This window comes from Peromyscus leucopus, unplaced genomic scaffold (genome assembly GCF_004664715.2).
Source record: "Peromyscus leucopus breed LL Stock unplaced genomic scaffold, UCI_PerLeu_2.1 scaffold_1700, whole genome shotgun sequence".
Lineage (NCBI taxonomy): Eukaryota > Metazoa > Chordata > Mammalia > Rodentia > Cricetidae > Peromyscus > Peromyscus leucopus.
Window position 1 is genome coordinate 11,722 of NW_023504887.1, and position 9,041 is coordinate 20,762.

A 9,041-nucleotide genomic window follows, 5' to 3' on the forward strand; every position below is an offset into this window, starting at 1 on the left:
GAATGCTTTCATTTAAATTGATGTGAATACAAATGACCAAAATAAAAAGCTACAAAACTTTTGTAGTGAGGTCCTCAAAGAGGTTTCAAAAGAGTTCTTTGTCTTAGGACTTATAGGAGGGCTCATGTCAGAAACTGGATAAAGATGGTGGTTATTTCTCTTGAAGTTGGTTAATTTTCTCAACATTCTGTGGATCAAGAAAAATAGTACCCAGATTGTAGTGTGATTCCATAGATGCCTTTCAGAGGGTCCTTATGAAATTTCTTTATTACTTGATTTCCTGTGGGCTGAGTCAGGATTGCAAGGTATACATAGTCAAATGCCTTTGAGTTTGTGCCCTCTTAACAAATGACATGTAATGTAAAATAGCAGTTAAAATTGATGGATTCAGAAGATTGACCATAATCATTGACATATCAAATTAAATTTTCTGTTTGAAATTGTTATTTGTTGAAACCCAAATAAGAATATTGGATCCTTGAATATGGACTTGTGATCTACTCTAAATAAGTTTTTTTTTTAATTTGGATAACACTCTCATATGTAGACACTTGCTTTCAATATATTTATTTTGAATATTTAATCTGGAGTTAAAATGAGTCTTGTCCAGAAACTGCCCACTGTGGTTGAGTAGCTTACAGAATAGGAAAAAGTAGACAAGGGAAAACATTGGCATTTGAAAATAAAATAAAGGGTTAGAGTGTTGAATTAGCAACATGAGATGAAAAATGAGATGTCCATTGATGAATTAAACAACATATTGAATGTATGAGGGATAGTTAAGAAAATCTACCATCATTAAACCACAAAATTCATTCAGTTAATGGACATAGTTGTACACAACAGAGAAGAAAGTGTAGTAGATAAACATCTACTGAAATTTTATGCAGAAGTGGGGGTGTCTGTGGGAAGGAAGGTAAGTAGATATTGATCCCAAACTAATCATAATTGAAGAAAGTTGATAGACACTCATGGGATTGCTGGATAATATCACATTCGAAGGTGTAAAACATTCATTACTTAAGAGTAGAAAGGAAATCCATGGTCTTACTTAGCACTTGATCCTGAATGCTACTACAGTCGCCCCTGACAAGATGCACTCAGTTTTGAATATTTGAATTTTATCATATAATTTTTACTATAGAAAAATATAGTTTTCTAATTGGATTTGAGGCCAGTTCTGCAGGAATATATACATGTCAGGTTGTGTAATCCTGAGCTAAAGCTCATTACTTTGGAGATATTAGACCCTAGGTACAACCCATGACTCCTGTTTTGAATATTTTTACTCCAATCCATTTAATTGTCATGGTTACAAGATCTTTCATCATGTGTTTATGGAACACACATCGTGTTTTGTTGGATCCAATCAGATGGCTTTATTCCATTAGTGCTAGGCACTGAGCCTTCCAATTGACTTATATTTTGATTTAAACTCTTTATAAATCAGCAGTCTTAAGTTTGGAAGTTCATTTGATATGAACTTCACAGTCAACCCCCCCACACACACATTTTCCATGTAAATATTGAAGTGCAGCCAATATTGTGCACGACTGTGGTAGTCAGAAAATTTGTTTCAATTAAAATGTGACATAGACCAATAAGATTGTCCAGTGTGTAAAGTGTTGGATTTTTGTTTGTTTGTTTGTTTTCAAGACAGGGTTTCTCTGTGATGTTTTGGTGCCTGTCCTGGATCTCACTCTGTAGACCAGGCTGGCATCAACTCACAGAGATCCACCTGGCTCTGCCTCCTGAGTGCTGGGATTAAAGGCATGTGCTACACTGCCCAGCAAAGCTTTGGATTCTTAAATTTGACAATCTGATTTTGATGCCTAGCACCCAGATGAAGGTGGATAGGAAAAACTCAAACCCAGATTTTATGCTTGTTCTGCACACAAACACCTTGATATAGATGCACACAAAGACTGTACAAACATGTCATTCACACACACTCTATACACACATTCATACAGAAATGAGTCCCATACTGAGGATCTAAATAACACAATAAATTTTTTAAAAGTTTATGCCAGAAGATGAAATTTATTCATTGATTCACAGAGCAAGAAAATTCTACTAAAAGGGGAAGGGAAGAAACTTGAAGAAAGAACAGTGTGAAGAATCTGAACACACGAGAAAGGTGAATGCACAATTGGGAAAGAAAGATGGGTCCACCTTCACATTTGTGAATTAGATGCCATGGACAGATATGTAGCAAGTTGTATCAATCTTGAAACCTGTGAAATTACAAATTTCAAATTAGAAACATCAATGGAAATATATTAAATGCAAATGAATACAGTAAGTTTTATAGAACATATAGAAATCCATGTTTGAGAGATGAGGTGCAGAATGATGGAATTCTTGAGCAGAAATTTGATCATAGGGACTAGATTAAAGATTTAATATTTGCACAATTCTGATGATTTTAGACATAAGAAACCTTATTTTATCAAGTGCTTCAGTTTGCATTTAGTACAGAAAAATATATATGGAAGTTTCATAAATTCAAATCCCTTTAGATTGTGAGTTGTTAAGTCTAGTCAGTGTAGCACATTCAACACTTAAGCAGATGTGTTCATCATATATAATGATTCATTGCTCATGATATTTCTTCAATTGGCCTTGAAATGAAGTGATTTCAGTCCCTCAGTCAATTTTATTTTTTTATTTACATCTCATACATAATAAATAAAAGAGACTGTAGAACTCTATGATCTTTAAAATGCATAGGGATATTTTCTTAATGATTTCAGGTATAGTTTTTGTTTTTATTGATGTTTTAATGTTTCTTCCTTTTTTGTATTATTGTAAAAGTTTTCCCATAATATACTTGTTTATTTTTTCTGGATAGAATATTTTCATTAAATGTTTGTTTTGTTTATTATATTGAATTCTGACAGACAAAGATTTTTATTTTACTTTAACTCACCAAATCCATAGGTTCATTGAGGACAGGTGTCTGTGAAGTACAAGATATACACAGTTAAAAATTTCATTCATTTACTCAATAATTTTTATTTCTGTTTTTCAAGAATGGAAATGGAAATCAAGAAATTTCATTATTTTCTCTTATTTCAGATCAATATCCTCTTTGTGAAACACAATATTTACCATTTTTGAGGATATCTTGTATATTTTCTCTTGGGATTCCATATGCAGCAGACATTTTCACATAGATGTCCCATAATTCTTTACTGAGACTGGCTTCTTTTGCTTTATTAAATAAGGGAGTAAAGAGAGATGACCATTAGAAGTATGGCTGTTTCTGAAGTATGAATCTCTCAATTTTTTTGTCTAGACCTACATAACTTTATTGATTTTTAAATTTAGTTTCTTAAGTGTTCTGTGAATGTGGAGGAAATACACATTGCTGAAAGTCCATTGAGATCCACTACCAATTATTTTCTACTCAATCAATACACACACACACACACACACACACACACACACACACACACTTATTTTCTTTTAACCTATCAACTCTGTTTTGTGATGATATATTGATTGACATGTGTCATTCCACTTCAGAATGGTTAACATACCAGAGTTTTCATTAATCATTTCCTTCGAGAGTCTTCTTGCAATGGACAAATGCCAATCTCTAATTTGATATCTAGTAAATGTAATATTGTTTCTTTTTTAAAGATTCTTCAGATAATGATATTTTACTTTCTAGAATTATATATGGAGACTAAGTCAGCATTCTGGGTACACCAAGGTACTTCACAATTAATGGACTTATATCTGATAGACAGTTTATGTTCATTATCATAAGTATTGTTAATTTTCCAATAAATTTGATGTCAAAATGAAGTCTTTAGTTTTGTGAAGGTATTTCTTCACTTCTCCCTGAGGATGGTGACACAAAACTTTGGATGTGAAAACAGATGTCTTATATATGTGATGCTTGCCACTCACTTCATAGACATTTCTGACTGAAATGTGGTATGAAATTTTAGTTAAGGATTCTATGTACCTCAAATTGTGGTTCTGTACATAACTGAAGAGAGACTTCCTGCCAAGGAATGCTGATTCTTGAAAACAGGTGTTAAATATTTTCTTATGAAAAAGGCAGGCTAATAAACATGTTCATAACCACCTAAAGTTAGATATTACACTTACAGAATGCTGCACACATATTTCTGTATTTTCCATTATTTTCAACAAAATGTATGCACATGATGACCATGGTGCTTGAAACTGGATATAATAGAAACAAAATGGCACCTGAGACTGAGAAGAAACATTTCATTTGGATTAGAGTAGCAGATTAGTATTCTGTTCTTTACTTTGATTTGATTATAAGTTTTTGTGTTTTCATAAAGTAGGAATTCCAATATCAAAGAACTGAATAAATAAATTTTTAAAATTCATTGTAGTTTCTGAATTAATTCCCAATGACAGTCATTAGTATCTGGCAATCAAGAAGACACTGTGAGAATTCAATAAAATTTAAGACATTCATTTTAACTTTTAAGTTCTTTAAAAATTTGTTAATAAAATTAATTGATTTTATGGTTTATAAAATAATAATTATATGTAATTGTGTGTCACAAAATTCTACTTAAATATACATTTTATTTGGTAAATGGAAATTGAAAAACACAAATGATAGTACATGATTTGACTAAATAAATAATTCTAAAACACAAGTTTTTGCATTTTTTATATTTCCCTAAAAAGTGTGATCCCCAGCATGTGTAACTTTTAATTTTTTAAATTTTAACATTCTACATATGAGTTTTAAAAAATTATTTAGCAAAGTGTAATACTGAAATTCTATAACTGTCCAATAAAATATGTAGGGTCATTTTTTCTACTCTCATAAAATTTAAGTGACTTAACCAAGCACAGTTTTTATAATTTTCATAAACTGCTTGCTACTATTTCAGACTGGCATGAACCTCAAACACTGACTTTCTTACTGTATCATCAGGTAAAATATTTTATTTAGTTTTCTTCATGCAAAACTATCTTATCCTGTACTAGAAAACTCTCAAGTTACCGAGATTGTCCATATAATCAACTGATAATAATTTCACTAAATGTCATGCATTTTTCAGTGTTTCTGTTTCAAACTCTTGTAAAATGTCTTCTAGAAACTTCTTATCCACTTAAGATGAACAGGATGGGCAAACGTTCCCACAAGGTTCATTGGTTGTGATGTCTGTGGAAATTTAGGATGAGGAGCCAAAATGATGTAGAAGGACCATTAGAATAGATTTACTATTTCACACACCTCTGGTTACACTTTTTCCTCTCTGAGCCCAGTTTTCTGGGAGAGTAGAGAACTTATCAGGGAACATCGTGAATGCTGTCACATAAGCATCTTCACCCTGGCTTTGGCTCTGCAATGGTCTCGATGTTTCTGAAACAATGATGCAAATATCAACCTCTTCTGAATCAGTTTACTTTTTAAAACAGTTTGTTAAAGCTACCACATTGTTAAGTACTATGAGTATGAATTTAATGGCCCGCATATATATATTTAGTCACCTGAAAGCATAAGATACTCACCTGATGTGCTTACGATGGAAGTAAAAAATTTGTGAAGCAGAATTGTGTAGAGTTGGCATCCATCCTGTTGCCTAAACATGAAATAACAATAACTCCATTTTCACCCATCGACCTTGTGTGTGCAACCTTTGACTTAAAAACACAGGTAACTGGCAATACAATGTGTTTCGTCATGTCAGCTTGTGTGCAAAAGCCCAGGTTATGTGATAACCAGCTGGCATATTGGAAATTGACAACTTCCTATTGACTGCTGTGAGTATAAACATGACCTTTGTTTTGGTATCTTGCTTTGATGTGTTTATGTAATTTTTTATGAGATAAGACATATGTTAAACTGACATGAATATGTAGATGGGATGATGTTTGGCTGTAATTACACATCTCATCAGATGGATGAATAAGAATTAGGATCCAAGTAGATACTCCTCTACCTACTGATACTAAGTTCTCCTTGCAGAACATCAAACTGTGTTGTTGAAGAATACCACCAAGATTACATCCAAGGCATGTTCCCTGGTATCTGCAGAAATCCTTGCGAGCTGAGAGATTAACAACAAAACTGTATGAAAATAATTATGAAAAGTGAAAGATGTGATGAACCACTTTCCAACACTGGTATCTCAATGAATTTCATTGCATTTTACTGCATTCTGCAGTAACATATCAGCACAACTGACCTCTGTTGATATGATATTAAGATATGATATATGTGTGATTATTAACCATCTGACATCACTGACCACTTTTCACACAATGTCAAGGAAATTGTGGTCGTGCACTACTAGTTAATATTCAATATTTTGCTTCTTGTATTTGAATGAATTTAACTTACCTGATATAAAATGTGATGTCAACTTCAGCATAATTATTGTGCGGTAGAATATGACGTATGTAAATTCTAAGTGGGCCATTCTCCTGTATTAGTTTTAAATTATCAGCTGCTATGTAGAGAGTACGAAATTTTTCTAAAGGCTGAAAGAGAATATGCACTCTGAACACTCAGTTAAATATTGTATTTTCAGTTTCAATGTCAGTTAAATTATTTTAGTAGATATTCTTATGTGATATACTTATAAGTAACTTTTAAGTACTGGAACAAAAAAGAATTTCTTTGACTATTCTTGAACTTCTAATTACGGGTAAAGATGTTGTGAATGGAACAAGAAAATAATTGAAGAAAGCTCAAGTATTGACTAATGGCATCTCTCCAAATTCAATTTACATTAAAGAAAATCCTCAATAGTATCGAGAGTCAGAGAAACTGGAGAAAGAAACCATTTTTCAGGGACACTCATTCAATAGACTAGTTTCTGTAATTTACAAAGAACTAAAAAATTAAGAATTAAAAACGTAAAAATCTGATTACTATGGCCTCGAAATGGGGAATAGAAGTGGCGGTTAAAGATTTAGCTCAGTGGTAGAGCACTTGCCTAGCAAGTGCCAGGCCCTGTGTTCAGTCCTCAGCTCCAGGGGAAAAAACAAAAAACAAACAACAACAAAAACAAAACAAAACTTGCTTTTAGGGGCTGGAGATGATGGCTCAGTGTTAAGAGCATTGACTGCTCTTCCAGAGGTCCTGAGTTCAATTCCCAGCACCCACAATGTGGCGCAGAGACATCTGTAATGGGATCAGATTTCTTATTCTGGTTTTTACATAAAATATATGAATAAATAAATTTTATAAAAGAAGAATGCTTTAAAATGAGAAGAAAGCAGTCTCTTCCATGGCTAGCTTTTACAATTATTAAGATTCTACACGGACAACTGCTGAAGAAAAGGCACCAAACGTCTCACTTGATCTCTCAGGCCTCAATACTCATCATCTGCCCGAGATGACCCCCTGGTGAACCATAGAACACGTGTTTAAGGGATCTATTAGCAGTTCTCTTGATTGAACTTGAGGTGGTCTGGTGTACATGAGTTAATTTAAGTCAGGAATTCTAAATTTTGTGAAAACTCATACAAGACATGAGCCCTAAACGAGGGACCTCTTTCAATTTTCTAAATTATTGTCTTTTCAAACTGACTTCTGAATACTGATATTCATATCCATAAGTTAGTGCAGAACTCCACCTAGGTATGATAACCCTTATCTTGTAATGAGTAAATGCAGAAGAATGTAACTGCAGAATATTCTTAAAATAAGCTACTCTGCATGCTTATGATGCACTCAAGAATAGAAGTATGCTAAAACATCTAGGAAGACATTATACAAAATAAAAGAATAGAACTATGCTAAAACATCTAAGAAGACATTATAAAAATTGCAATTGTCAGAGAAATGGGAAGTTATTTGAAATGCCATGATATAAAATGACTTCTGTGATGCACATATAAATTAGCAGAAGCCCATGTCACCTTCACCAGAATTTTCGAGATGAGGAGAGTTTTACTGACAGCATACAAATGGCAAAAGAATCTGAAGCACAATTCCTAGCTGAAGAGGTATTGGTCATTGATGTCTGCAGCTGAAGTGAGATTCAGTCTCTTTCTTGGACTGGTGTTGGACTTTTCCTTCACTGTAAGATATAATGTCCCTGTCATACACACATAGGCAGTGCTAACTGTCTTGATAGTCTTAAGAATTCAGAAACATTATCAAAATGAGGGAAAAGATAAGTGTGGAGATGAGCAATAGTGGAGTTGGAAGGAACAAGTAGAAGGTAAATGTAAAAATTTCAAATATAGACATATTATTAAATACATTAAAATTATTGGAAGAAAGACTTATGCCATCTGAAACCCAAGTTACCTGCACTTGGGACACTTTTTCTCCACTTGGTTTGTCATGTCAAAATCTGAAAAGATATTTCTTGCTCCATCTTACTATGCTTTATTTTGTTATGCTCGATTATCTCTTAAAAGCCTCTACTTTTCTAGAAAGAGATCAAAATGTTGTGGGTGCAGAATGGAGAGGAGGTGGAGAGGAACTGATAGGAGTAGAGGGGAGGGAAACTCTAATCAGAATGTATTTTATGAGAAAATAATCTAATTTAAATTAATGAAAAAATTGTATATATGCATATTTGATAAATGTTTAAAAATATAAAATTAAAGAAATAATAAAATGAACTTTTCTGATATGATTTGTGGTTGCACATATTCACATTTATATTCATGATATGTTCTCCCATGAAAATGTACAAAAGCAAATTAGGGATAATAATAAAACTCTAAATTCACAGACAAAATAATTATAACAATGAGAAAAAATGAAGAGTTGAAAGAAATACCTAACTATATCAATGTCTTAATTACAGCTCAAATAAACAGCACGAAAGAAACATTTATTTTGATGATAGACAGAGTTCTTTGAATTCAAATATGCCATCCCCAGATCCTTTGACAGGTGCTTTTTTGGAAACAGCCCTGCTGAAGTTGAAAAGTGTTCATTTAAATTGTCATAGACTTCATGAGACAGAAAGAAAGAATTAAGCTTTTTGAGGAATGCATTATAATATAATATAAGTCACAATATGTTAAAGTTTCTTTGATACTCTGTTTTATTGAATTATTTGTAA

The 9,041-nt window shown here is 32.7% G+C and overlaps 1 long non-coding RNA gene across 1 annotated transcript; it reads right to left on the minus strand.

Annotated features, from left to right (window-relative positions):
- Window positions 1-3,118: 3,118 nt before the first annotated feature.
- LOC119087170 lies at window positions 3,119-5,369 on the minus strand. The gene is made up of 3 exons (XR_005090612.1): window positions 5,243-5,369; window positions 4,126-4,236; window positions 3,119-3,216 (listed from the first exon to the last, which is right to left on the minus strand). It is a non-coding gene; the product is annotated as an uncharacterized LOC119087170 (long non-coding RNA).
- Between the last annotated feature and the right edge of the window lie 3,672 nt (window positions 5,370-9,041).